We start from the raw sequence: 20,008 nt of genomic DNA, 5'->3' as shown, positions 1-20,008 counted from the left end.
ACCTGGCAGCAGAGAAAGACAGGATGGCCGCAGAGCGGGCCGCTTTGGACGCTCAGGCCTATAAGCTCATGCTTGACCAGAACACATCACAGGAAGTCTTGAAACGGAAGCACAGATCACACCTGCCGTTAGGGTTCGACCCTCGAAATCTCTTTCACACTCCGGGAGCTGGAACCAGTAATCTACCGGGGCACCTGGAGGTAAACCGGGTCGAGGGACCAGGGCCAGGAGCGACGGTCCAACCCCGCCTGATGGAACCTCCTCGGCAGAACATTGTGATTCCTCCAACGGTCTAGACACCTCCGGGTCATTATTCTAATCCTATGGACAATCTTGTCACAGCTGCTGCGCAATTAGAAGCTATCCCGGTCGAAGGAGACTCTCCGCAAGCAATAGAGACGCACCGGGTTAAGGTACTTCTCCGGACCGCTTTGATTCAACAGGAGGCATATTCATACAACCGCGATCGGATTCATTCCACACCTCGTGCAAGCCGGAGCTATAGTAGGTGCCTGGATGAACCGGCCATATCAAGCAATGCGCGGGGCCGTGAAGCGGCCCGTGGCAATAACCCGGCCGGTGGTGTTCACGATGCTCAGGATGTAGTGGACCGGGCCCGGGCACGAAGGGAGGCCGAGTTAGCAGCACAGAACGAGGCGGATCAGCTTACACCGGTTCGTCCTACCACCTCTGCCGGGCCAGGGGTCGCATCTAGCTTGGGAGTGCCCTGTTTAGTCCCCGCTTTACGCAATGTACGCCTGCCCAAGGACTTCAAGGGCCCGCGCAAGGTGCCGAATTACACCGCTGATTTATCTCCAGAAGCGTGGGTAGAGAGTTATGAGATGGCAATGGAGATGCTGGATGTGGATGAGACCGCGTGTGCAAAGTACTTCACCATGATGCTTGAAGGCACAGCCCGTACTTGGTTGAAGGGCCTGCCGCCTAATTCTATCAGTTCATGGGCCCAGTTGCGGACCCGGTTTATCCAAAATTTCAAAGATACGTGTAAGCAGCCTAAGTCCATAGTAGACTTGGCGGCTTGTGTTCAGGAGGACGGAGAGTCAACAACCCATTGGGTACGCCACGTTTCTGAAGTCTTGCACTCGTCTGACAGGATCAATGCTGACTCTGCGATCTTAACCCTGGAGGGCAACTGCCGGTTTAAGCCTCTAAAGCAGAAGTTGGGGCGTATGAAGCGGTTCTGTAATGACATGGGAACTCTCATGGCCGCTTTAGTGAAGCATGCTGATTCTGATAGTACCAAGGATCCCGAGACTGACAATGACGAAGCAGGGAAGGGAAAAAAGAATAGCAACTCTAAGGGCATCAATACAAACCGGCGGGCCATGGAAACGGAGGCAAGCGTAAGGGCGGCATGGACTTTGTGGCTAACACTAATGTGCAGGACAAGGGTCAGCGGCGCAGAGGTAAAGCGGCGAATCGTAATGGGGCTCCAAATCCTAACCCGGATCGCTTAAACTATTTGCTGAATCAGCCTTGCCCAAAACACGGGACGAAGGAGGCGCCGGCTAACCACCTTTGGAAGGATTGTTACATTATGCAGGAATTTAAAAACTCTAATGCCTTCCGGTATGACCGTGGGTCAGGTGGTGGCTCAGGATCCGGTTTCCATGGGCCGGGTCACGATGGAGCTTCCGGTTCAGGTTTCAATTAGGGCGGTAATAATAATCAGGATAATCAGAATGGTCAAGGGGGTTACAACCAACAGCAACAGCAGCAGCGGTCGGGTTATCAGAGCCAGCCAAAACAGTTGAACACCGGGCAGTATCTTGTTTTCACAACTAGCTCGGATAAGCGCGACCGGAAACTTCATAAGCGAGCAGTGAACTCTGTTGAACCGGCCGTACCGCGTTATTTACGCTGGTCGGAGCAGCCTATCGTGTGGAGCAGGGAGGATCACCCCCCCCCCCGGGTTGACAATCCGGGCCAGTTGGCATTAGTGGTAGACCCTCAGTGGGAGGTTATAAATTCACCAAGGTACTCATGGATGGAGGGAGCAGTATTAACATCCTGTACTATGAGACATTCCGCCGTATGGGGCTAATAGACAAGGATCTCAGACCGTCTAATACGGTGTTCCATGGTGTGGTGCCTGGCAAATCAACATATCCTGTTGGTAAGATAGCCCTGGAGGTGGCTTTTGGGGACGAGCATGATTCCCGATCTGAGACACTAACCTTTGAGGTGGTGAAGATCCGGAGCCCGTATCACGCCTTGTTTGGGCGGCCGGCTTATGCCAAATTCATGGCACGGCCTTGTTATATCTATTTGCAGCTCAAGATGCCGGGTCACAAAGGGACAATAACGGTTCATGGGAGCCGCAAGATTGCTTTGGAATGTGCGGAAGGTGATGCGGCCTATGTAGAGTCGGTTTATGCCACGGAGGAGTTAAAATATTATAGGGACAATGTTGATCCGGCGGACATGACTCCTTTGAAGAAGCCAACTACGGAGCATGATTCAGATCTGAAGTTCAAATCAGCGGCTGAGGCCAAGCTTGTTGACTTCATGCCCGGCGATTCGTCCAAGCAGTTCACTGTCAGTGCCAACTTGGACCCTAAATAGGAAAGCGCGCTCATCGAGTTCATCCATGAGAACCGGGACATTTTTGCATGGAAGCCTTCTGTCACATCCCTAGTTCTGGCCTGTCCTATGCTTGCTTCCATGTGTGCATCATGTTTAAATTCAAATGAAATTTGAATTGAGGAATTTTCAAAAGCCTCAGGAAACCTCTAAAAATAACCAACAATTAAATCTTCTCAAATGTGTCCAAGAAAATGTTCCTGTTATTCCATGGAAATATTGGTAAGAGGTAAAATTCAAACCAATATTTTTGGAGTCACAGAGATAATTATTTTGGCCATTTGAATTAATCCAATAACTATTTGCTTTGGATTTATATTTAATATATATTAAATATGACTCCAATAATTCTGGAAGTTTGTGAGTGGCTTTGTATATATTTTAGCAAGCCACATAAAATTCTACAGAATTTATTTAAATGATTTAGTTGCTAAACTAAATCAAAACAAACTACAGAAAATAGAAAACAGAAATAAAAGAGAGAGAGAGAAGGAAGTTACCTGGCCTCACCCGTGCAGCCCACCAGAGCCGGCCCAGCTCCTGTGCTGGTCCAGCACTGTGCGGCCCAGCCCACCGCAGTCGCCACCGTCTTCAATCTCCTGCCAGTAGGCAGGAGGGCGTGTGCCCGACGCGCGCGCGCACGCTCCGGCCACCTCCTGCTTACCTGCTCGCCGCTGGAGGCACCCGAGGGAGCCACGCACTCCCCCTCGCCCCCTGCACCTCTCCTCTCTCCCCCTGGACCCCATTCCCTCCTCTGCTTCCCTCCCGCGCACACCACCGAGCGGAGCTCGCCATCATCGTCGCCGTACCCATGGCCACCGGCCACCCCTAGCCTCGCCGATGCGCCCAGGAGCTCCGCCTCGACCCCCTCTTCCTCCCCACCGATCCACGGCCCTCCGGAAGCCCTGCATCGCCGCCAACGCGCCGTCTTCAACCTCCGGATCCGACGGCCCCCTCCGGTCAATTTGCGGCCTCAGCGCGTCCCCGGCTACATCGAGTTGCTCCCCTTCATCCGCTGTGAGCTCCTCTTCCATTTCCCCTCCTCCCCGCGCTCGTTCCCGCACGCTAGCCGCCCTTTTCACCGGGGCCGTGAGCTCCTCGCCGCCGGCGATGACGCGGACAAGGCCAGAGCCACCGGAGCTAGCTACCGAGCACGGCAACGTGCTCCACACCTCACCAGGAACCTAACACACACACTAGCTTCCCCTCCCGTGCCCCCTAACGCCAACCCCGACCTCGCCCGAACTCCGGCCGCCGCCTCCCTCGCCGCTGCCGACGCCACAGCCAACCCCAACTCCTCTGGCTTGCTCCATTGGATGCGCACGAGCTCGAGCTCCCTGTAGAACCCCTCCGCGCGTCGAATGGGCGCTGGAGCAGCCATTCCGGCGAGCCACCGCCGCGTCTGGTCGTTGCCGGCGGTTAGACGCCGGTGGATCAGCCGGGTTGACCAGGGATTTGACCCCCCTGGGTCACTGACAGGTGGGCCCAGCCCTGTTAGCCAATTAGGATTAGCACTAATCGAATTAGTTAAGCTAATTACCCCCCTGCTGACACTGACATGCGGGCCCAGGCTCTAATTAAACTTAGGTTAGTTAACTGTGTCACTGACGTGTGGTCCCCACACGTCAGGTTTGACCGGACCAGCCCCTGTTGACCTGTGACGTCATGCCAACATCATGCTGACGTAATAATTCCTTTCTGGAATTAAAATAAATTAGGAAATGATTTATAATTTCAGAAAATGCCTAAAACTTCTAAAAATCATAGAAATTCAACCGTAACTCCAAATTAAATAAATTATATATGAAAAATTATCAGAAAAATTCAAGGAATCCATATGTACCATTTTCATGCATGTTAGAGCAACTTATAGCTGCTGTTTAGCACAAATAAATTAAATGGCATTTGTATAATCACATATGGAGTTTGAATTTGAATCTTGTATTCAAACCAACTTCATTTAATCTGTTGCTAGTTGCATTAGCTCAAAACACATTCATATTGCCATGTCATGAGCATGCATCATATTGTGCATTGCATTGATTGTGTTCCCTTCCGTGTTGCCGGTATTTGTCCCCTCTCGATAGATGTGATACCGATGATGTGATCGTTGACACTGATGAAGACTCAATGTTATCTTCAGAAGTGCCAGGCAAGCAAAACCCCCTTGTTCATTCCGATACAATCCTACTCTCTCGCCCCTGCTCTCTTTTAATGCATTAGGACAACACCGATTCATCTGTTACTTGCTGCGGTAGCTGAACCCCTTTATCCTTTGCATGACCTGTCATTGCCACAGTAAATAGATGAAACCCACTAGCATGAGTAGGAGTTGCTTGAGCCCTTCTGTGCCTACTCATTCATGCTTGTTTGTCATGCCTGCTACTGCTTAGAGTTGAGTCAGGTCTGATTCATCGGGGATGAATCAGAGGCGTGTGAACATGTCCTACTGTGTGTGAGCTAAGTGTGTGAACACGATTTGGTAAAGGTAGCGGTGAGAGGCCATGTAGGAGTACATGGTGGGTTGTCTCATTGCAGCCGTCCTCAGGAACTGACTTCTGTGTTTGTGATCCATAATTCAGCTACTACCACGCACTGGGCCCGAAACCAATGGACCCTCTCGGCTTCTTAATCACCCTTGTCCTCTGTCCAGGAGTTGCAAGTAGTTTCTGGTGTTTGTAGTATGCTGGAGGCCGTGCGCAACGCTGACCGTAGGGGTGGGCTGTGATGCGGTAGGCACGTGGCCGGGTAAACCGGGCGCCCGTTTGGTGTCATGGAACCCTGTTCACATCGTTTGGGGCTGTGAGCGAAACTCCGGCCGGATCTCCTCATGGATGGAACCCGAATAGGCGATAAACCTGGACTAGAGACTTGAGTGTTTAGGTAGGCCGTGGCCGACACCCACGTTGGGCTTCCGCTTGAAGGTTGCCGAGTACATGTCGTGTAAACGGCGGTAAGTGGTGAGAGCGTGTGTGAAGAAGTACACCCCTGCAGGGTTAACATCATCTATTCGAATAGCCGTGTCCGCGGTAAAGGACTTCTGGGTTGCTTATATCAGTTCATAGACAAGTGAAAGTGGATACTCTGAAATACGCAAGATAAGCGTGAGTGCTATGGATGGCGTTCTCGTAGGGAGACGGGAGCGGATCCATAGTGGTGTATTGATATGGTGAATATGTGGACTCGTGTGCGCCACCTCAAAGAGTTACATTGCAGTCGTAGTTCAGGATAGCCACCGAGTCAAAGCTGGCTTGCTGCAGTTAAACCCCACCATCCCCTTGTTGATAATGATGCATATGTAGATAGTTCTGATGTAAGTCTTGCTGGGTACATTTGTACTCACGTTTGCCTATTTTATGTTTTTGCAGAGAGACTTTGGTCTCACTAGTAGTTTCGCGTGGACTTCGACGTTTAGCTTGTTACCTCAGCTACGATCTTGAGCCCTCGGCAGGATCTGATAGATAGTCAGGCTTCTCAGCCTTTTTCATTTATAGTTGTCTGTACTCAGACATGATAGCTTCCGCTTGTGCTTTGTTTTGTATGCTCTGAATGTTGGATCATGAGACCCATGTTTGTAATATCTCGCTCCTCGGAGCCTATTGATAAAATACTTGAGTTGTAGAGTCATGTTGTGATGCCATGTTGTATTTGCACATATCGAGCATATTGTGTGTATGTTATTGAAATGCTTGGTATGTGTGGGATCTGACTACCTAGTTGTTTATCTTTAGTAGCCTCTCTTACCGGGAAATGTCTCCTAGTGTTACCGCTGAGCCATGGTAGCTTGCTACTGCTCTGGAACACTTAGGCTGGCCGGCATGTGTCCTTCTTCGTTCCTGTGTCTGTCCCTTCGGGGAAATGTCACGCATTGAGTATCGGAGTCCTGTTAGCCCGCTACAGCCCGGTTTACCGGAGTCCTGCTAGCCCAGTGCTACAGCCCGGACCCACTTGCTGATGACCGACACGTTCGAAGCTGGGTCATGGATGCCTGTCCCTGTAAGTCTGTGCCACTTTGGGTTTACAACTAGTCATGTCAGCCCGGGCTCCTTATCATATGGATGCTAGCGACACTATCATATACGTGAGCCAAAAGGCGCAAACGGTCCCGGGCAAAGGTAAGGCGACACCCGTGGGGATACCGTGCGTGAGGCCGCAAAGTGATATGAGGTGTTACCGGCTAGATCGATGTGACATCGAGTCGGGGTCCTGACAGCGTTGGTATCAGAGCTTGACTGCCTGTAGGATTACCAAGCCAAACTGGTCGAAGTTGAGTCTAGAAATTCTTTAGTTATATAAGGGAATTGATTGTGGGATGGAACGTAAGGCTCTTTTTACTCCTTATACCTCATGCCCTTCTGATCTGAGTCATCTTATCTTTCCTACGGGGATTAAGAACTAGGCTTTCTCTTCTTTCTATCAGGATCACGTGTTACTAATCCGCAGACTTATAAGATTGTTGGATTTAAGTCTCAGTTCAGTTCCTACTACTTCCGTATGTTAATTGTTGATCTCGAAACCTTGATATTGTGCTTCTGAGTGGTTATGCCACCATTTTTGTGAATGTCTCAAATCTTTTCTGAGCATTTACAGCCGTTATGCTGTCCGAGTCATTCCAGGTTTCTAAATAGTCTGATGCATTTGCAAAATCCTTTTCCTCTGGTTTCAATGTCTTTTTAGGCCAGGTTAATCACACTAATTGTGAGTTGAGGTATTCTATTGCCTTGACATTATGTTGGAGCTAGTATTATGACCCTAGGTGTCTTAGGGGATCATCTAGTAATTTAGCCATGATTTGTGTTCCCAGTGTGATGATTCTGGCCATCATTCTCGAAAGCATCCCGTGATGCTACTTAGTAGTAGGTATTCTATTTCTGGGTTTTGAACCCGAGATTCACTCTACTTACTTCATGTTGATAGTGTTTGCTAGTTCCTTTAGGATATTAGTAACCTTTGCGATAGTCCTCGAGGTCCGTGGTATATCGTTCTTCCAAATACCATGAACAATTCTTGGCAGGAGTTCTTCTGAACCAAAAGATGACAACAAGAGTGCTCCCGATGAGTTCTCCATGCTATATTGTGACTCTGCCAGCTCAACCTTTCTGCATGAGTTATCCGGAAGAAATATGTTGAACTTGGTTCGACATACTAATCTATGCATCCACAACTCAGAAAATTATATGTTCCCTTGAGTTGTTCTCTTTAGTTGCATTCTGACCTTCGTCTATAAATTGATAGTCAAGAGTATGCGTGCGTTCGTTTATCGATGCCTATTACTCTTGTGGTCCGTCAAGCCATTCTATCGCGGAATGACTAGGAGAAATAAACTCCAGTACCTCATTCATATCCAGGATTGGGTCAAAGTAGTTGTATTCCGCAGATCAAATGCCAATCCAGCTTTTGGTTCTGTTCTACCTTGGAGTATTACCCCCCTTTATGTCAGAATTGTCATGAGAACTGCACCAACTCTCATGAATTTTGACGTAGTGATACTTCTCACCATCATTATTCATCCCTCGGTTCCGTGTTGTCGCAACCGGAATGCCGACAAGTGAATCGTGATGTGTGAATTCAATACTCCTAGCAACCTTGTTGCTTGGTAGTTAATGGACAATAATTTCATTCTTAGCGTGTTGGTTTTGAATCATCATTCTAAGGTTGATCATGCTACCTAGTCCTTGTTCTCGGTGCACTCGATCGATGAGTTAGGATCATTTCAAATCTTTGCTCTATTGATCATATCGTCTTGCCCTGAAAAGCGAGATTGTTCTCAAGCTTAGTAACATACCGGTGGTTCGTGATTTTCTGAATATCTTTTCAGAAGTATTACCAGGTTGTCACCTGACTGTTATGTTGAGCTCGTGATCAAGTTGATTTATCCTGTAAACCACCCTTTCTCCAAGAATCCGTGTTGGATACCCCTGAGCTAGTTGGTTAAGCTAGACAACAACCTGGAGAGTTGGAATATAAAAGCTTGCCTGACTTAGTTCGTTCCAAAGGGATATTCTTGTGTAGTGTGTGTTGAAGAAAGATGATATCTTCATCGATTGGTCCCTGTGATCAGTTGCTGGACCTATTGTCTTATCAATCCTTTGATTTGAGTGTGGGCTATCGTCAAATCAAATCAGTACCAACGATGCTCGTAATGTTGTCTTATTCGTGGTTGATCCCTCGAGCATACCCCATTACATCTTTGGTCTGACCAATGCTATCACCGTGCTCACTTAACTATGGAATTCCTTTTAAAAGGAAACCCAGATGAATTGTTGTTGAGCCCATTGACAACATCCTTATCTCCTCCATGATTTTGTTGGACATTAAGCTAGTGTTGGAAACTTTTGAAAGCATTTTCTTCATGCTAGCTCATGAAGTATTTGTTGATGAAAGGAGTGACTTCCTTTTATACACGTGCATTTGGTGAAAGTTGCCGCCGTGAATTTGAGAAAGTTAGTTTTGCTTCCTCTGGAATCATCCCAAGTCAGTCATGCATACGTGCGAAGTATTCTGTGGTCTGGAGATTTGCAACCTCCATTCTATATGTATATCCTAGCACACCAAGCCACTGATTGAGTTGTTCAAAGATAAAGGAGTCTGTCCAAGGTGAACTCTTTGGACTTCTACGCGTGGAGACTTCGATGTCATTAATGATGGTTCCCCCTCCTGAACTCGGTAGTGTTTTATTATAAGACTACTTTGTGGTCATGCTTGTCTTGGACATCGTGTTCACATGTTGTAGCAGAACCAGCTCATGTTTTGGAGCTTACTATCGTAGTTCATTCCCCGAGAATCTCGCAACGTCATCTCGTCGATTTGTGTTGCAAACTTTCATTTTTCTTCCTAGACTCGATGAGTCTGGAATATCCTGACACCAACCAGATCTGAATCTCAGGCAGATATGATGGTTTGGAACATTTCCCAAGAACTATAATATTGGTCCCTCGATAACCGGTAAAGTGGATGTCGTGGCCAGCACCACCCAGCCGAAAGACCTAATATTGTAGTATCTTGATTGAAGAAGTTGGCCACCTCCCCATAAGGATTTCGTAGGATTTACTCCCTAGTTGCCCTATGGATTTCTGTATTCCGAAGTCCGACCTTTTTACTTGATGTTCTAGTTATCAAACCATATGTATGAATGGGTTACACTAGCACGTCAAGGAGAACATTAGAAGCGGAGTGCTAAATGTCTCTCGGTCGATCATCCAGATTTTATTTCCTTGGCCTCGCTAAGGTGAAATCTGAGAAGGTGTTATCTTCCTTTGCATCTGCATCCTCCATCACCATTCATCATGGTAGTAAGTTGTGTTTACCGGACCCTTGACACGGATGTTGGTAAAACCTTGATGAATGTGGAAATGCTCAAGTTCTTGAGAGCACGCACAAGCGCTACGTGTTATCATCGGCACTAACTGGGATTCCTCTTAGTTTCCTCGGCAATGCTATAACCATTCCAATAGTGGAATAACTCTCTATTGTTGAGCCTCTCCCCAGTTACCAGAATCATTCCCAGCATTTGCATTCTGTTCCCAGCTTGCACCGCCATTGTGCCATTCTACCATGGGTCTCTTCCATTTCCGGTGATAAGCAAATTCATCCATTACGTTGTCTTCAACAAGGTAATCCACATCATCCAAGTTCGAGTATGCCATTCTACCGAACCCCTCTAAAATGATCGCTTGTGATTGCCTTAGGCTGGTATAAAGAGTTTCAATGATCTTTGAATCAAAAGTAATTCTTTTTGCCACTTAAGGTAATAATCTACGAATCACCCTCCTCCAGGATGTTTCGTCGTGATATCATGGCAATTTAACTCCTCGCTACGTTGACAATCGTTTACCACCTTCTTAAGTGTGGAATTATTGTCCACCTAGTGAACCTTCATCATCCGTTTCTTTCCACCCCTCTTGATGTGTATCTCGTGTCTCAACCCGAGAGATGTTGCTATGTCACATTCCGGGAGTTAATCCTGAGTTGTTCGACCTTCGAGAAGACCGATACTTCCAGAGTTTTCCTTTCCTCTTCTTGTCATGATTAGCTGAAGTTCTCAGAGCAATACGACAAGACAAAGATGGTGTTCAAATCAACGTTCATTTGAAGTGCAACCTGGATCGTGAAGATTGTACAAGTCTGCGTTACCCTTCACCTTACCCTACACTTGAATCTCGAGACGAGATTCTTGTTTAGTGGGGGTGAGTTGTCACATCCCTAGTTCTGGCCTGTCCTATGCTTGCTTCCATGTGTGCATCATGTTTAAATTCAAATGAAATTTGAATTGAGGAATTTTCAAAAGCCTCAGGAAACCTCTAAAAATAACCAACAATTAAATCTTCTCAAATGTGTCCAAGAAAATGTTCCTGTTATTCCATGGAAATATTGGTAAGAGGTAAAATTCAAACCAATATTTTTGGAGTCACAGAGATAATTATTTTGGCATTTGAATTAATCCAATAAATATTTGCTTTGGATTTATATTTAATATATATCAAATATGACTCCAATAATTCTGGAAGTTTGTGAGTGGCTTTGTATATATTTTAGCAAGCCACATAAAATTCTACAAAATTTATTTAAATGATTTAGTTGCTAAACTAAATCAAAACAAACTACAGAAAATAGAAAACAGAAATAAAAGAGAGAGAGAGAAGGAAGTTACCTGGCCTCACCCGTGCAGCCCACCAGAGCCGGCCCAGCTCCTGTGCTGGTCCAGCACTGTGCGGCCCAGCCCACCGCAGTCGCCACCGTCTTCAATCTCCTGCCAGTAGGCAGGAGGGCGTGTGCCCGACGCGCGCGCGCACGCTCCGGCCACCTCCTGCTTACCTGCTCGCCGCTGGAGGCACCCGAGGGAGCCACGCACTCCCCCTCGCCCCCTGCACCTCTCCTCTCTCCCCCTGGACCCCATTCCCTCCTCTGCTTCCCTCCCGCGCACACCACCGAGCGGAGCTCGCCATCATCGTCGCCGTACCCATGGCCACCGGCCACCCCTAGCCTCGCCGATGCGCCCAGGAGCTCCGCCTCGACCCCCTCTTCCTCCCCACCGATCCACGGCCCTCCGGAAGCCCTGCATCGCCGCCAACGCGCCGTCTTCAACCTCCGGATCCGACGGCCCCCTCCGGTCAATTTGCGGCCTCAGCGCGTCCCCGGCTACATCGAGTTGCTCCCCTTCATCCGCTGTGAGCTCCTCTTCCATTTCCCCTCCTCCCCGCGCTCGTTCCCGCACGCTAGCCGCCCTTTTCACCGGGGCCGTGAGCTCCTCGCCGCCGGCGATGACGCGGACAAGGCCAGAGCCACCGGAGCTAGCTACCGAGCACGGCAACGTGCTCCACACCTCACCAGGAACCTAACACACACACTAGCTTCCCCTCCCGTGCCCCCTAACGCCAACCCCGACCTCGCCCGAACTCCGGCCGCCGCCTCCCTCGCCGCTGCCGACGCCACAGCCAACCCCAACTCCTCTGGCTTGCTCCATTAGATGCGCACGAGCTCGAGCTCCCTGTAGAACCCCTCCGCGCGTCGAATGGGCGCCGGAGCAGCCATTCCGGCGAGCCACCGCCGCGTCTGGTCGTTGCCGGCGGTTAGACGCGGTGGATCAGCCGGGTTGACCAGGGATTTGACCCCCCTGGGTCACTGACAGGTGGGCCCAGCCCTGTTAGCTAATTAGGATTAGCACTAATCGAATTAGTTAAGCTAATTACCCCCCTGCTGACACTGACATGCGGGCCCAGGCTCTAATTAAACTTAGGTTAGTTAACTGTGTCACTGACGTGTGGTCCCCACACGTCAGGTTTGACCGGACCAGCCCCTGTTGACCTGTGACGTCATGCCAACGTCATGCTGACGTAATAATTCCTTTCTGGAATTAAAATAAATTAGGAAATGATTTATAATTTCAGAAAATGCCTAAAACTTCTAAAAATCATAGAAATTCAACCGTAACTCCAAATTAAATAAATTATATATGAAAAATTATCAGAAAAATTCAAGGAATCCATCTGTACCATTTTCATGCATGTTAGAGCAACTTATAGCTGCTGTTTAGCACAAATCAATTAAATGGCATTTGTATAATCACATATGGAGTTTGAATTTGAATCTTGTATTCAAACCAACTTCATTTAATCTGTTGCTAGTTGCATTAGCTCAAAACACATTCATATTGCCATGTCATGAGCATGCATCATATTGTGCATTGCATTGATTGTGTTCCCTTCCGTGTTGCCGGTATTTGTCCCCTCTCGATAGACGTGATACCGATGATGTGATCGTTGACACTGATGAAGACTCAATGTTATGTTTAGAAGTGCCAGGCAAGCAAAAACCCCTTGTTCATTCCGATACAATCCTACTCTCTCGCCCCTGCTCTCTTTTAATGCATTAGGACAACACCGATTCATCTGTTACTTGCTGCGGTAGCTGAACCCCTTTATCCTTTGCATGACCTGTCATTGCCACAGTAAATAGATGAAACCCACTAGCATGAGTAGGAGTTGCTTGAGCCCTTCTGTGCCTACTCATTCATGCTTGTTTGTCATGCCTGCTACTGCTTAGAGTTGAGTCAGGTCTGATTCATCGGGGATGAATCAGAGGCGTGTGAACATGTCCTACTGTGTGTGAGCTAAGTGTGTGAACACGATTTGGTAAAGGTAGCGGTGAGAGGCCATGTAGGAGTACATGGTGGGTTGTCTCATTGCAGCCGTCCTCAGGAACTGAGTTCTGTGTTTGTGATCCATGATTCAGCTACTACCACGCATTGGGCCCGAAACCAATGGACCCTCTCGGCTTCTTAATCACCCTTGTCCTCTGTCCAGGAGTTGCAAGTAGTTTCTGGTGTTTGTAGTATGCTGGAGGCCGTGCACAACGCTGACCGTAGGGGTGGGCTGTGATGCGGTAGGCACGTGGCCGGGTAAACCGGGCGCCCGTTTGGTGTCACGGAACCCTGTTCACATCGTTTGGGGCTGTGAGCGAAACTCCGGCCGGATCTCCTCATGGATGGAACCCGAATAGGCGATAAACCTGGACTAGAGACTTGAGTGTTTAGGTAGGCCGTGGCCGACACCCACGTTGGGCTTCCGCTTGAAGGTTGCCGAGTACATGTCGTGTAAACGGCGGTAAGTGGTGAGAGCGTGTGTGAAGAAGTACACCCCTGCAGGGTTAACATCATCTATTCGAATAGCCGTGTCCGCGGTAAAGGACTTCTGGGTTGCTTATATCAGTTCATAGACAAGTGAAAGTGGATACTCTAAAATACGCAAGATAAGCGTGAGTGCTAAGGATGGCGTTCTTGTAGGGAGACGGGAGCGGATCCATAGTGGTGTATTGATATGGTGAATATGTGGACTCGTGTGCGCCACCTCAAAGAGTTACATTGCAGTCGTAGTTCAGGATAGCCACCGAGTCAAAGCTGGCTTGCTGCAGTTAAACCCCACCATCCCCTTGTTGATAATGATGCATATGTAGATAGTTCTGATGTAAGTCTTGCTGGGTACATTTGTACTCACGTTTGCCTATTTTATGTTTTTGCAGAGAGACTTCGGTCTCACTAGTAGTTTCGCGTGGACTTCGACGTTTAGCTTGTTACCTCAACTACGATCTTGAGCCCTCGGCAGGATCTGATAGATAGTCAGGCTTCTCAGCCTTTTTCATTTATAGTTGTCTGTACTCAGACATGATAGCTTCCGCTTGTGCTTTGTTTTGTATGCTCTGAATGTTGGATCATGAGACCCATGTTTGTAATATCTCGCTCCTCGGAGCCTATTGATAAAATACTTGAGTTGTAGAGTCATGTTGTGATGCCATGTTGTATTTGCACATATCGAGCATATTGTGTGTATGTTATTGAAATGCTTGGTATGTGTGGGATCTGACTACCTAGTTGTTTATCTTTAGTAGCCTCTCTTACCGGGAAATGTCTCCTAGTGTTACCGCTGAGCCATGGTAGCTTGCTACTGCTCTGGAACACTTAGGCTGGCCGGCATGTGTCCTTCTTCGTTCCTGTGTCTGTCCCTTCGGGGAAATGTCACGCATTGAGTATCGGAGTCCTGTTAGCCCGCTACAGCCCGGTTTGCCGGAGTCCTGCTAGCCCAGTGCTACAGCCCGGACCCACTTGCTGATGACCGACACGTTCGAAGCTGGGTCATGGATGCCTGTCCCTGTAAGTCTGTGCCACTTTGGGTTTACGACTAGTCATGTCAGCCCGGGCTCCTTATCATATGGATGCTAGCGACACTATCATATACGTGAGCCAAAAGGCGCAAATGGTCCCGGGCAAAGGTAAGGCGACACCCGTGGGGATACCGTGCGTGAGGCCGCAAAGTGATATGAGGTGTTACCGGGTAGATCGATGTGACATCGAGTCGGGGTCCTGACACCTTCTGACATGCCCGGTGTACCGAGGGAACTCGCTGAGCACACTCTTAATGTTGATCCCAAGTATAAACCGGTAAAGCTATCTCTCCGCCGGTTTAACGAAGAGAGGCACAAAGCTATTGGGGAGGAGGTGGCCAGGCTCTTAGCAGCTGGTTTTATCATTGAAGTGTTCCATCCAGAGTGGCTTGCTAATCCGGTGCTGGTTCTTAAGAAAAATGGCACTTGGCGTATATGTGTGGATTACACGGATCTTAACAAGGCTTGTCCAGCGGATCCTGTTGCCCTCCCTCGCATTGACTAGATTATTGACGCCACGGCGGGTTGTGAGCGTTTGAGTTTTTTGGATGCGTATTCTGGGTATCATCAGATCAAAATGGCGGTTAAGGACCAGGAGAAGACGACGTTTATTACTCCCTTTGGAGCCTTCTGCTATGTATCTATGCCTTTTGTGCTCAAGAGCGCCCAAGCCACTTATCAAATGTGTGTACAGAATTGCCTGCATAAACAGATCGGCCGCAATGTGCACGCCTATGTGGATGATATTGTAGTCAAGTCAAGGCAGAAGGAGACGCTGGTTGATGATTTAAAGGAAACCTTTGACAACTTGCGGGTTTATAAGATGATGCTTAACCCTGCCAAATGTGTCTTTGGTGTTCCGGCAGGCAAGTTACTAGGCTTTCTTGTGTCCAACAGAGGAATTGAGGCCAATCCGGAGAAGATTACGGCTATCACCTCCCTGGCTAAACCGAAGTGTATCAACGATGTTCAGCGGTTGGCGGGTTGGATCGCCGCACTGAGCCGGTTTATCAGCCGCCTCGGAGAGAAGGCCATCCCTTTATACCAGATGTTGAGAAAGACAGATCAATTCAGCTGGAGTCCAGCTGCTGATGAAGCGTTGGAGGACTTGAAGCGGCAATTAGCCAATCCGCCCGTTCTTGCAGCTCTGGTCGACAAGGAGCCGTTGTTGTTATACGTAGCGGCCAATGCCCGCGCAATTAGCGTGGCTATTGTAGTAGAACGCAAGGAGGCGGGCAAGGAGTATCCTGTTCAGCGGCCGGTTTACTATATCAGCGAGGTGCTTATTGAATCCAAGCAAAGGTATCCGCATTGGCAGAAGCTGGTATATGGAGTTTTCATGGCAAGCCGGAAGTTGAAGCAGTATTTCCAAGGGCACCCTATCACAGTGGTCAGTTCAGCTCCCTTGGGCGATATCATACAGAACCGGGAGGTGACCGGCCGGATTGCCAAGTGGGCTATAGAACTTGGGCCGCACGGATTGAAGTACGTACCCCGGACGGCGGTGAAGTCTCAAGAACTTGTTGATTTCATCAATGATTGGACTGAATTGCAAGCACCAGAGGAGAAGCCGGATCACACATATTGGACTATCCATTTTGATGGATCCAGGCAATTGGAAGGCTCAGGGGCTGGAGTCGTGTTAACTTCCCCACGAGGTGATAAGTTTTGTTATGTTCTCCGCTTAATGTTCCCTTGTACTAATAATGCAGCTGAGTATGAAGCCTTGCTCCATGGTCTCCGGATGGCTAAAGAGATGAATCTAAGTCGGGTTAAGTGCTTCGGTAACTCGGACCTCGTAGCTCAACAGGTGTCTGGCACTTGGGATTCTAAAGACCCACTCATGGCTGCATATCATCCTGAGGTGGATATTGTTGCAGGTCACTTCAAGGGTTATCAGGTGGATCACCTGGATCGTCAAAAAAATGAAGCGGCGGACGCTTTAAGCCGGTTGGGCTCTTAGTGTAAACCGGTCCCGCCTAATGTCTTTCTCGATGTGTTGCACAACCCGTCAGTCAAGCTCCCGGGTGAAGCGGATTTGGCTATTCCTGATCCGGAGGCTCAATTGGTGGCAGCCCTGCATATTATACCGGATTGGACAGTTCCCTATCTTGCGTACATGAACCGGGGAGAGTTGCCAGAGGATGAGACTCTAGCCAGGCAGATAGTCCGGCGATCCAAATCTATGATAATTATCAATGGCGAATTGCATCATTGCAGTGTATCAGGGGCGTTTCAACGCTGCGTCTCTCCTGTGGAAGGTTGTGAAATTTTACGCGAAATCCATGAAGGGGATTGTGGTCACCACGCCAGTTCAAAGTCTCTGGTGGCTAAGGCGTTTCGTCACGGGTTTTACTGGTTGACAGCTCATGCTGATGCGGAGGACTTGGTTAAACGGTGTGATGGCTGTTAGAAATTTTCAAGGCGTGCTCATGTGCCGGCTCAAGAATTGAGGATGATTCCAATTACTTGGCCGTTTGCAACATGGGGGCTGGATATGGTCGGACCTTTTAAAAGATCCAAGGATAAGAAAACCCACCTTTTGGTGGCAGTTGACAAGTTTACCAAGTGGGTTGAAGCGGAGCCTGTCAGCAAGTGTGATGCAGCTACAGCGGTGCAGTTCATTAAAAAGGTGATTTTCCGGTTTGGCTTTCCGCACAGTATCATTACTGACAATGGTACCAATTTATCCAAGGGTGCTATGAAGGAATTCTGTGAACGTGAGCACATCAGACTTGACGTATCATCAGTGGCTCACCCCCAGTCCAATGGGCAGGCAGAACGAGCTAATCAAGAGATCTTGCGAGGCATCAAACCCCGGCTTATGGTTCCATTGCAAAGAACATCGGGATGTTGGGTTGAAGAGCTACCATCTGTGCTATGGAGTATCAACACTACGCCCAACCGATCTACAGGATACACACCGTTTTTTATGGTCTACAGAGCAGAGGCGGTTCTCCCTAGTGATATCCAGCACGATTCGCCTTGTGTGGCGGCTTATGTTGAAGCGGACAATGAGACAGCACGGCAAGATGCTTTGGACCTATTAGATGAGGAGCGTGACATAGAGGCTGCCCGCTCGGTGATTTATCAACAAGATCTTCGTCGCTATCACAGTCGCCGGGTCAGAACCAGAACTTTTCAAGAAGGAGATTTGGTGCTTCGGCTCATCCAAGATCAGACGGATATGCACAAGTTATCCCCACCTTGGGAGGGACCTTTCGTGGTCAGCAAGAATCTACACAACGGGTCGTACTATCTGATTGATATTCGAGAGCATAAAGACTCACGCACATCAGAGGAGGAGACCAACAGGCCATGGAATATAGCTCATCTTCGGCCTTACTACACTTGAGCCATCGGCTCTATCTATGTACATATTATGGCAGTGTATATATTATCATTGATATAATAAAACCGGAGCCTCAGCTAAAGCGGGGTCTCTGTCCTTTCATATCATGTGTGGTTACATGGAGTGGTTCCGTTTTAAAGCGGCCTCCGGTTTACCCCTTGAAATTTGCTTTTCAAAAAAAGTTTTGTGATATCACTTGGGGCCTTGGTCGTGTCCGAACCAATGCGACACCTTTTGATAGGCGAAAGCCACCAGATCACTTGGGGACATGGTCAAGTCTGAACCAGTCACGCCTCTTGATCGGCCTAAGGCCACAAAATCACTTGGGGGCTTGGTCGAACCCGAACCATTGCCACGTCTTTTGATCGGCATAAATGCCACGGTTTCATTTGGGGACCTGGCTGACTTGAACCATTGTCACTCCTATTGGGGGCTTGGTCCTGTCCGACCATGGTAACACCATCTGATCAACTCAGTAAAGCATGTTTTTGCAAACGGTTTTTATCATTGCCTTTGCCGCCATATTTCTTTTATGACTATTCTTCAATTTTTGTTGTGTTTCCTTTAAACCAACAACACTTTTTTACCGGTTCAGCTGACGGAAATCGGTTCATTTGTATTCCGGAGAAATATGCCCGGTTTAACTTTCCTGTTAACATCATGAAGTAGCAGGGGGCTCATAATGACCCAGCACGGTTTACATGGGAGTTGTTTTCTCCCCTTTGATGGTAACGGTTTATAAATACTCCGTTCCAAGCCTGGCTAAGCCAACTTCATGCCCAGCGATGGCAGGTATTTTGTATCGCATATTTGATTATATGTTTTAAATACATTGATATATATATATCAAGGTTATAAACCGGTTGGCAGTATAACCGCCACCGCAGTTCAAGATTTTCTGATTGCAGGAAATATAAATTGAGGATTTCAAGCAAAAGCATCAGTACTTATGCACGAAGGCATATTCAAGGCAGAAGTATTGACTATCCTATTACAAGGCAACGCAGTGCCCAAATAAGATCATTGTTGTTCCGGCGGATCATAATAAAGCAGCTATTTAAACCGGCTTCCGGTTCAAGCCTGTTCATCAAACCGGTCTGACGGTTGTGGGTCGTCCCGCGCCGCTTCAGCTTCCTCATCTCTATCCATTGGCTGGAAATCAACAGTGGTCCGGTCGATTCCCATTAAAGCTTGAAAGACAACCTCTTCATGGATCAGAGAAGACGGTTCAATATCAGGAGCGTAAGTATGCTTACGGATTGGAGGAACCAGATTCTCCGCTTCAGGAATCGGTGCAGCCACTCGTTTGTTCTGATCATTGTACTGAGCTTGATAATGCGACAAGTCGGCCTCTTCAGCGAATTGACAAGCCAGAGGGCGTACTGCACGGTTTATCGCCCTCAAATCATCTTCATTGAACTCTGAGCCATCTTCCTTCAAGCTGGGATAGCCTTGAGCTGCTTCAACAAGATCGAAATCCGGCACCCATGCTTTTGCCCGGATTAAGGCGTTAATGGCTCCAGTTCGAGCAGCAGATTTTTTCAGTTCTTCAATCCGAGCAGGAAGCATTGACAACCTATTAAGAGTGTCTTGGATTAAAGTGGGTGCCGGATTGTTATGAGATGCAGTGGTGATGATCCGTTGCGCTCTGGTATACAGCTGTTCAATTAAAGTGTAGGCAGCCTTCAACTTCTTCTGAACATCTGACCCTAAGTGACCAATGCGTGTACCTGTAACAATACAGGAAAGATCACAAACCGGATCTATTATAAGCAGGCCAGAGTTGTCCAGGAAACCAAAAGGAGCTTACCAAATATAGCAGCGGTCATGGAATGTACTTGCCGCTTTACGGCGGTCAGCTCATCTACCACCTGTTTAAGGGCAGCTTCAGCGTTT

Source organism: Triticum aestivum, chromosome 1B (genome assembly GCF_018294505.1).
Source record: "Triticum aestivum cultivar Chinese Spring chromosome 1B, IWGSC CS RefSeq v2.1, whole genome shotgun sequence".
NCBI lineage: Eukaryota > Viridiplantae > Streptophyta > Magnoliopsida > Poales > Poaceae > Triticum > Triticum aestivum.
Note: the sequence above shows the minus strand (reverse complement) of the source record.